Source organism: Ursus americanus, chromosome 5 (genome assembly GCF_024610735.1).
Source record: "Ursus americanus isolate L20-20 chromosome 5, mUrsAme1.1.p, whole genome shotgun sequence".
NCBI lineage: Eukaryota > Metazoa > Chordata > Mammalia > Carnivora > Ursidae > Ursus > Ursus americanus.
The window spans coordinates 75575629-75584831 of NC_142131.1; the positions used below are offsets into that span (position 1 = coordinate 75575629).

Consider the following 9203-nt stretch of genomic DNA (forward strand, 5'->3'; position numbering starts at 1 on the left):
TGTAAAGGGGGACACCAATAAAAACAGGGCAATCAATCCTGCAGAATCCCACTAAGTCTCAGGAATTAAATACACCAGATACCAACATGAGGGGACAGAAGGGACGGATGAGGGTGAAGCTTGGAACAGGAGGACTTGGGGAACCTCTGCATAAGGAGCACTTGGACCCCCAGATCCTTTCCCCAACCTGCAAAACAGACTACCAACCCATTCCCATCCCCAGCAGGAGGAGGGAAGTATGCTTCCATGAGCAGCTCTCAAAGTGTGGTGTCCCCAAGACATTTTTGGGGGTCTACAAGGTCAAAGCTATCTTTACAATAATGCCAGAATATTATTTGCCTTTTTTACTCTCATTCGTCAAGAGTACAGTTTTCCAGAGAATATAAGCAGAGCAGATATAATCCAGCTCTCTTCTATTTAAACTAGGCACTTAAACAATTTGCAAAAACATAAAACAATGCTACCCTTCTCACTAAATTGTTTGCTTGTTCTGAAAATTTTAACTGTTTTTCATAAACATGTGTTTTTATTAGACTACAATGTGCTTATTATAGTTATTTTTAATGAATTAGTAACTACTCTTTAACTCTCTGTTTTAAATTCTAACATGGTTAAATATCAATTGATATTTAGTCGACGTAAACAGACACTCTCTGGAGGTCTCCATAATGTTTAAAAAGATCACGTAGAGAGATTTTGAAAGCAAAGACTTCGAAAGCCCCTACGCCGGAGAATCAAACTGGAAAGACTCTGGATGTGGGGTCATCCTGAAAAGCAGAAGACAAAAATGAGGCACAAAACAACAACAAACGTCTGAAGAGCCCACGTACTGACCTACAGAACCTCTCTACCCCTTCCTCCATTCAGCACCCAGGAATCTGGGATTCTATCTCCTCACCCCAGGCAGGAGGTGGAATTCTTTTCTGGAGAAACCAGCCAAGTAAGGGGGAAAGCCTGACATGTGGGAGTTCCTAGTTCCCTAATAAATAACCCCGGACCCCTAGGATCATCCTATAATGAAGCTACCAATAGGCACAGAGCCTATGTCAGCTTGTTAATGCCTGACTTAGAAACAAATGGACAACTTGGGGAAAGCTTCCAATGTGAGCGATAAGATCAAGACAGGCCAACCAGACAAGAGAAAGGCCACGGAGAAAAGAAAAGAAAAACTTAAAAGAGAAACTTAAAAAACAAAATGATCATTGACATCCCAAGCAAGAGACGACTTCAAGCAACAAGGAAGGGTCGCTTCACGAAACAGAGACCTTGGGAATGTAAAACAAATTTGTGAAAGATCAATGGAAGTTTGGAAAACCAAGTTGAGAAAAATGTCCTAGAAAATGGAGCAAAAACAGAAAAACATGGGAACCAGGGAAAGGAAAGGCAGCTGGAGGCCTGGTTTAAAAGGTGCAGCGTCTGACTTGAAGAACAAAACACAGACCGATAAACAAAGCAAAAGAAACAGAAAATATAAGAGACGAAATTATTAAAGAAATAATTCAAAATAAAGCTTTCCCAGAGCTAAGTGACATGAATTTCCATGTAGAATGGACTCACACAAGGATTAGCCTCTAGAGAGGAAAAATGTCATAAACAAAGGATGAGGAGTCCAGATGTCATCGTAACTTCCCAGGAACACTGGAGGCTTCGTGACAATTGAACGATGCCTTCAAAATATTAAGGGGAGCATTATTTGGCCATAAAAAAAAATCTGCCATTTTTGACAACACGGATGGATCTCGAGGGCATCATGCTTCGTGAATTAAGTCAGACAGCAAAAGACAAATACTGTACCAACTCACTTATACGTGGAATCCGAGAACAAAGCCCAAAAAAACCCAAATTCATGCCCAAAAGAGAGTTTCCGAATGCCAATCAGAGATCAGCAAAACGAAAATACAGGGTATTCTCTCTGTTAGAAGACATTATAATGAATCAGAACCCCTAATCATGGAAATTTGTCTTTGAGACAGAATCAAACACTCAGGAGCATATCTAGATACACGGACTCCCCACACCAGCCTAAAGCCATCCATACCTGGTATCCTGCTGACCACGGCCATCCGCCAGCGATTAACCTCTGCCCGCCCCCCGCCCCCACCACCGAGGAACGCCAGGAGTCAGAGACGATATGGTTGTGAGGACTGAAGATCTGTAGCTGCCCCCAGAGGACAGAGCTGGCAGATGAAAAGAAATTCTACCCCATTTCCGTTGTCTGACCCCTTAACTAAGCCACTGTGCCTTCCCCTAGGATCCCTCAGTCAGTCATCGAACTACCAGTTTGGGGGAGGCCAGTTGGACTCTTTTTTTTTCCTTTTGGCCACAACTGAAAAAGTCCTAAATGATACAAAAATAACAGGATACTTGAGGGGTGCTTGGGTGGCTCAGTCGGTTAAGCATCTCCTTCGGCTCAGGTCATGATCCCTGGGTCCTGGGATCGAGCCCCAAGCAGGGAGTCTGCTTCTCCCTCTGCCCCTCCCCCCACTCATGCTCACTCGCTCGCTCGCTCTCTCTCAAATAAATAAAATAAAAATCTTTTTTAAAAATATAAATAAAAGGATAGAGGAGATTTCCCTTTAGCAGACGATGGCCTGCCACGCCGTTACTCCAGCCCAGCTCCCCACAGGGGAGACTTCTGAACCTGGGATTCCAAAGCTGCCTCTAGTTATGATGCAAGTGTGGCGAGAAGCCTCATTTATCAGCTTTATCCCTCATGCTAGCATCTGCTCTGCTGCTCCACCAGCATTAGGTAATAGGTTAGTTTTCTGCAGCTGCCATGATAAATCGCCCAAAATTGGGTGGCTTTAAACACTGGCAATGTATTCTCTCAAGGCTCTGCAGGCCAGAAGTCTGCAACCAAGATGCTGGCGGGGGCCCCCCTCCCTCCAGAGGCACTAGGTGAGATCCTATTCCTTGCCTCTTTCATTCTTGGACTTGGCACACCATTCCAACCTCTGCCTCCGTGGTCACGTGGCCTTCTCCTCTTCTCTCTGACTTATGGCCCTCTGCCTCCCTCGTATGAAGACACCTGTCCCTGGATTTCAGGCCCACTCAGATAATCCAAGATGATCTCCTCACTCAAGATCCTTCATTTAATCATATCTCTGCAAAGACCCTTTTTCCAAATAAGGTAACAGAGGACATGGACATATCTTTGGCGGTTCCATCAGTGAGCCCACGACAGGTAATTAATGTCCTGGCAAATCTGTCACAGATCATGAAGTGTCTGCTTGAGGAAACACTCTCGGGCAGGGTGCTGGCCTGGCGGCACCCCATGCCGACTACATTACAATGTCTGAAAGTGAGAACCCGGGAGTTTTTTAAGATTTTCCAAGTCATTCTGACACGCAACAAACTTTGGGAGCCCTTGCTTCCTTTTTTTTTTAAAGATTTTATTTATTTATTCGACAGAGATAGAGACAGCCAGCGAGAGAGGGAACACAAGCAGGGGGAGTGGGAGAGGAAGAGGCAGGCTCATAGCGGAAGAGCCCGATGTGGGGCTCGATCCCATAACGCCGGGATCACGCCCTGAGCCGAAGGCAGACGCTCAACCGCTGTGCCACCCAGGCTCCCCAGCCCTTGCTTTCTTAACAGCTCCTTGTTTCTGTGTTTTTTCACTCCTCTTCGAGTTCAAAATGCTCCAATCTACTTTTTCTGTTTGTTTATTAAGACTCTTAAATGTTTTCCTTGTGGTTTCTCATATTCAAATGAAGTCATTTTACAAAAGCAAAACAAAAGAATATCTTCTTGGCTATTTGGTTATTCCCCTCCCCCCCCCCCCCCGTGGTGGTGTTTCTAAGAACTAAGAAGAGCTTTCACCCTAGAGACCCATACATCTGCCCTTCCCTCTGCCTCGAGTAGACACATCTCTGTCAAAGGCAAAGGCAAGTTGCTTTGGATTGAATTCCTTTGAGTGAAGCTTTGTACCCATTTGAATTATATGCCATTTTCAAAGAATTGCTCTAAATCCTAAAAGGAATGATTAAACATTTAATGTCTGTAAAATACAAACCCCAGAGAAGAAAAGCAAGGGATGGTGTTTTGCAGGAATCTTGATATGAGTGTGGAAAAGAGATACTCTTATTCCTTCTATTTCTAGAGAGGTGGTTTGGAATGTTTTCAAATGAGGTCTCTGATCTTCAAGAGAAGTGTAGGGCGCAGCATTGGTCCTGAGACTGAGGGCATTCAGGTAGATACCTTGCCTCTTTGTACAAATAGAAATTTACGGGGGCGCCTGGGTGGCACAGCGGTTAAGCGTCTGCCTTCGGCTCAGGGCGTGATCCCGGCGTTGTGGGATTGAGCCCCACATCAGGCTCCTCTGCTATGAGCCTGCTTCTTCCTCTCCCACTCCCCCTGCTTGTGTTCCCTCTCTCACTGGCTGTCTCTCTGTCGAATAAATAAATAAAATCTTTAAAAAAAAAAAAAAAACAAATAGAAATTTACGGGGTGCCTGGGTGGCTCAGTCAGTTAAGTGTCTGCCTTCAGCTCAAGTCATGATTCCGGGCTCCTGGGATCGAGCCCCAAGTTGGGCTCCCTGCTCAGTGGGGAGTCTGCTTCTCAGTCTCCCTCTGCCCCTCCCCTGCTTGTGCTCTCTCTCTCCCCCACTCACTCTCTCTCTCTCTCAAATAAATAAATAAAATCTGAAAAAAAATAGAAGTCTACCTTGAGACGCATGTAGTTAAACTAGTCTCATGTCACCCATCTTTTCCCTTTCTCCTCGTTAATTTTTTAATTAAATTTGCCATCATTCTAGTCAAATATTTTAGGCAAAAATATTTCCCAGTATACGTCTCTCTGCTCACACTAAATCTGGAAGTTCTCAGGAAAGATATAACCAAAAGTTGTTGCATGATCCAAAGGCCCAGAACCGACTGGAACACAGTTTATATTTACCAAAAGAAGGACTTTGTATCTATTTTTTTAGCTATTTTATATTACTGAGTGATTTTCCCCACATTAGAAATTTGACACCAGTAACAAACGAGTTACTGACACTGTTCACTTTACTATGTATTGACTAGATTAAGAAGACTTTTACATCATACTTTAATATTCGCTAAAGACTTGAATAAAATCCCAGATATCGCACTCTCTGTCTTCCAAAGTCGTATAGCCAGAGGACGCAGGAGAACTCAGAGTAAAGTCAACAAGAGCCATTATTTCTTGAGTGCTTACTGTATGCAATGCATTTTTCCAGGAGTGAGATACCAAGAAGTCCAATGCCCCTCCCCCCCCCACGTCCAGGTGGGAGAGATCTGCCGGTCCATGACTGACAACGAGGACTCAGATAAGAAGAGCAGCTAAGCAAGAAAATCAGTAGGAGAGTAAAAGCCACAGATACGGAGCTACACGTCCTGGGAGCAGACGTCTGGTTATTGTTTGCCCCTCGTCCACAACATCCTTTTCAGGCAACTGCATACAACGTCCCTTGGAAGATCCACTCTCAGGGGCCACAGTTACGGATGGTGACAGAGTGATAGAGTAGGTAGGTCGTTAGACAGGAGCTGGAGGCAAAGGCGGTGACAAACAGGTGACCCAGAAGCAGCCCGATCCGGGCACAGCATCCGGATTTTGTGGCTTTTAACATCCTGACCTTACGGTTTCCATCCAGCTACCCGGCTGACAGACCAAGAGCCAGGGGTGCAGAACACACGCTCTCCTCTTCCATCTGTGCCCCAGGGGAACCTGTAGCTGCATTAGAATACATTTACATTGTGGTCTCAGCCCCCTGTGGGGGGAAGATGGCCATGACAGCTCCGGGAAGAACTTGGTAGGGACAAAAACTCCCCCTCCCGACCAGCAGGGGGAGCCCTTGAGACGACTGGAAACCACCTGAGTGGGAGACCGCCCTAACTATAATCCACACCCCTGCAAACATAAAAAGAGAAAACACCCCTAACCTTGGTGCAGTTGCCCCCTCTGCCCACTGTCCCTTCTTGAGAGTGTACTGTCCTTAATTCACTCCTTTGTGCTTGCTGGCTTCCTTCTGGCTGCCTTCATTTGAACCGGGATCCTCACGTGAATCTTTCGTGGGGAATCCAAGAACCAAGACCTCTATTTGCCCGACACAGACTCTCCCACCAGTAGCAAGAAGACGCAAAACTCCCGGGTCAGAGTCAAAACACTTGGTTACTCACAGCAATGGCAATTGCCAAAATATTTGCATTTCATTTATTTATTTATTTTTAGTGGGGGGGGGATGGGGAGACACGAGAAGGGTCAGAGGAAGAGGGAGAGAGAGAATCCTAAGCAGGCTCCAGTCGGAGCCAACTTGGGGCTCAGTCTCACAATCCTGAGGTCATGACCTGAGCCCAAATCAAGAGTTGGTTGCTCAAATGACTGAGCCACTCAGATGCCCCATTATTTGCATTTTCTTATGCCAATTCCCTGAGCCCCAGTTCCCAGAGGGCAATGCAGAGGGACTCAGGGGACACCTGCACACAGGGAAGTGTGTGAAAAGTTGACATGACTGCAGCCATTTTAAAATAGAGCCAGAGCTGGTATTGCAGAGAGATTGCCTTTCCCACCTTTGGAGTGGGCAGAAGGGCAATTGTTTCAAGCAATTGCCGGGAAAGTCAGCAAAAGAAAGGACGTCCTGATGCCAAGACTGAGAGTTGTCGACTTTTCGAAGATAAAATCAGTAGCCAATGTCTAACCCAGAGTCGCTTAGCTTGTTAATACCCACAGGAAGCTTTTTTCTTTCTTCCTTTTCTTCAACTCATGTAGCTGCCCCCTTACCTTCTCCTCATAAAAACCTCTTGCTTTCAGGGCACCTGGGTGGCTTTGTCAGCTAAGCTTCCGACTCTTGGTTTCAGCTCAGGGTCTTGAGATTGAGCCCTGAGTCGGGCTCCATGCTCAGAGGACAGTCTGCTTGAGGATTCTCTCTCCCTTTCCTTTCTCCCCTCCTCCTCTCTGAAATAAATGAATCTTTTTTAAAAACCTCTTCTTTCACCCTGCAAGTGGGACACTATTTGGACACTATTCTACCTGAATCTATGCTCCACAAACTGCAATTCTTATCCCAAATACGCACACATTTGTGCCTTGTTGTCACTCTTTATTTTCAGGTGAACAGGTGTGTTTGCAGGAACCCAGCTTTTTATAAGGGCCTTTCACCTGCCAACTCTGTTCCAGAGGGAGACCCTGCTTCTGTCTTCCAAGGCTGTTGGTATCCAAACATCACCGAAAAGATAGCCCAAAACAAAGTCACTTGGTGGCTCTGCTCACAAGACGGGCAGAAACGCAAGAGACACGGGAAAAATTGTCCGGCAATATTGTCTGCCTGTTTCTCTTTTTCTTTCTTTCCTTCTTCCCAGGAAGGGTGCTGCGTATACAAGCGCTCAATTAAAAATGACTCGTCGGGCGCCTGGGTGGCGCAGCGGTTAAGCGTCTGCCTTCGGCTCAGGGCGTGATCCCGGCGTTATAGGATCGAGCCCTGCATCAGGCTCCTCCGCTATGAGGCTGCTTCTTCCTCTCCCACTCCCCCTGCTTGTGTTCCCTCTCTCGCTGGCTGTCTCTGTCAAATAGATAAATGAAATCTTTAAAAAAAAAATGACTCATCATCTAGAGCTTGTTTCCTTAATTCACCGGGGAAAAGTAAGGACCAGAATATCTATATTCAGCGCTATGCTTAACCACATCTCAGAAAAGCGCAGAAGCCTTGCTGGGAAATTTTGTCCCAGACGACGATCCCCAGACTTTAGCTCCTGAGACAGGGCTCTGGGTTTCACAGGGAGAGACGGCATGCAATCATTTTAAGAAATCATCTATGTTGTTTCACTGGGGTAGAAAGAAGAGTGTCTTCTGTGTTTCTGTAAATAGTTGATTTCATTTGCTAGGTTACGATCAAAAGATCTCATTTTCAAGATGAGTCTGCATCATTGAAATAAAAATATGTCTTTTCTCATTTCATTGTTGGTAAAATAACAAAGGAAAACACCTGTGCTTGAAAGAGGTGGTTTTATTACAAATAAAAGGAGGGGTTTTTTTCTTAACGAAAAACCGTAAGCAAAAACTGAGGGAGACCATGACCTTGAAGAGATCATGCCAGCGTGCTTGCTTGAGGGCCACAGAATCTAAAATTGGAAAGTAGGGGCACCTGGGTGGCCCAGTGGGTTAAGCATCCGACTCTTGGGTTTGGCTCAGTTCAGGATCTCAGGGTCATGAGACGGAGCCTCGCATCAGGCTCCATGCTCAGCATGGAGTCTGCTTGAGATTCTCTCTCCCTCTTCCTTTGTCCCTAGCACTCGTGCTCTGTCTCTCTCTCTCTCTCTCAAATAAATCTTTTCTTAAAATTCTTAAAAACTAGAACAATACACAGAAGATTAGCAAGGATGTGCAAGGATGGTACATAAATTGTGAAGTATCCCATATTTTTGTGTACTCCTGAAACTAATATAACACTGTACATTTATACTGGAATTTTAAAAATAAATAAGTGAATGGTTTTTAAAAAGATCAGGCCAGTGGATTTTTTTTTCAAAGATTCAGACACATTTCTGTGTGAGAGATGGAAACCAGCTTACAGGGAATACTTAAATATTGGAGGCAACTATACCTAGCCGCGAGATGAGCTCTACCGTGACATTAAAAACATAAATACTAAGCTACTCCGTAACTGGTTTATTATGTTTCATGATCTTATTCTGACCTCTGAAAGTGGCATTTAATATGATCAAATGCAATGGGATTCTCGTTAATGACCCATTCATGTTAATGACCCATTCATAGCATTGTCTTTTTTTTTTTTTTTTTTTGGCTCGTTCCTAACCAGGTGAAATCATGATTCACCATCTACTGAAGAATGTGCACATTCAGAATAAAGTACGGCAAGTACACAGACCTAGGACTCTCACAGAGAAGCCCCTCTCTCGGGACACCCGCCGTCTACCTACTCCCCGGTGGTTCCCTCCGGTTTATGACCTCACACAAGGCAATAGATAGTTCACATTTTTTAATGAGAGTGAATATTTATGAGCACTTACTAAACCGTTTATGTATATTAAAACCACCCAGAGGAGCTGTTAGATCCTCCCACCTTCCGAGGAGGACACTGAAGCGTCCAGCGTCTAGCCCGAGCTCCAGGGCAGAGAGTGGGGGAGCGAGGAGTGAAGCCCAGTGCCTATGCTCTCACCTCTGCATGCACCTGCCTTAGGAATCGTACTTATTCCTCCCTACCTGGTAAGATACCAGTGAGAATCAAC

General features: G+C 45.2%; 1 pseudogene; it reads left to right on the forward strand.

The window, feature by feature from the left end:
* The first annotated feature begins 8276 nt into the window (after window positions 1-8276).
* Window positions 8277-8377, forward strand: LOC123790627 (U6 spliceosomal RNA; annotated as a pseudogene).
* The last annotated feature ends 826 nt before the right edge of the window (window positions 8378-9203 follow it).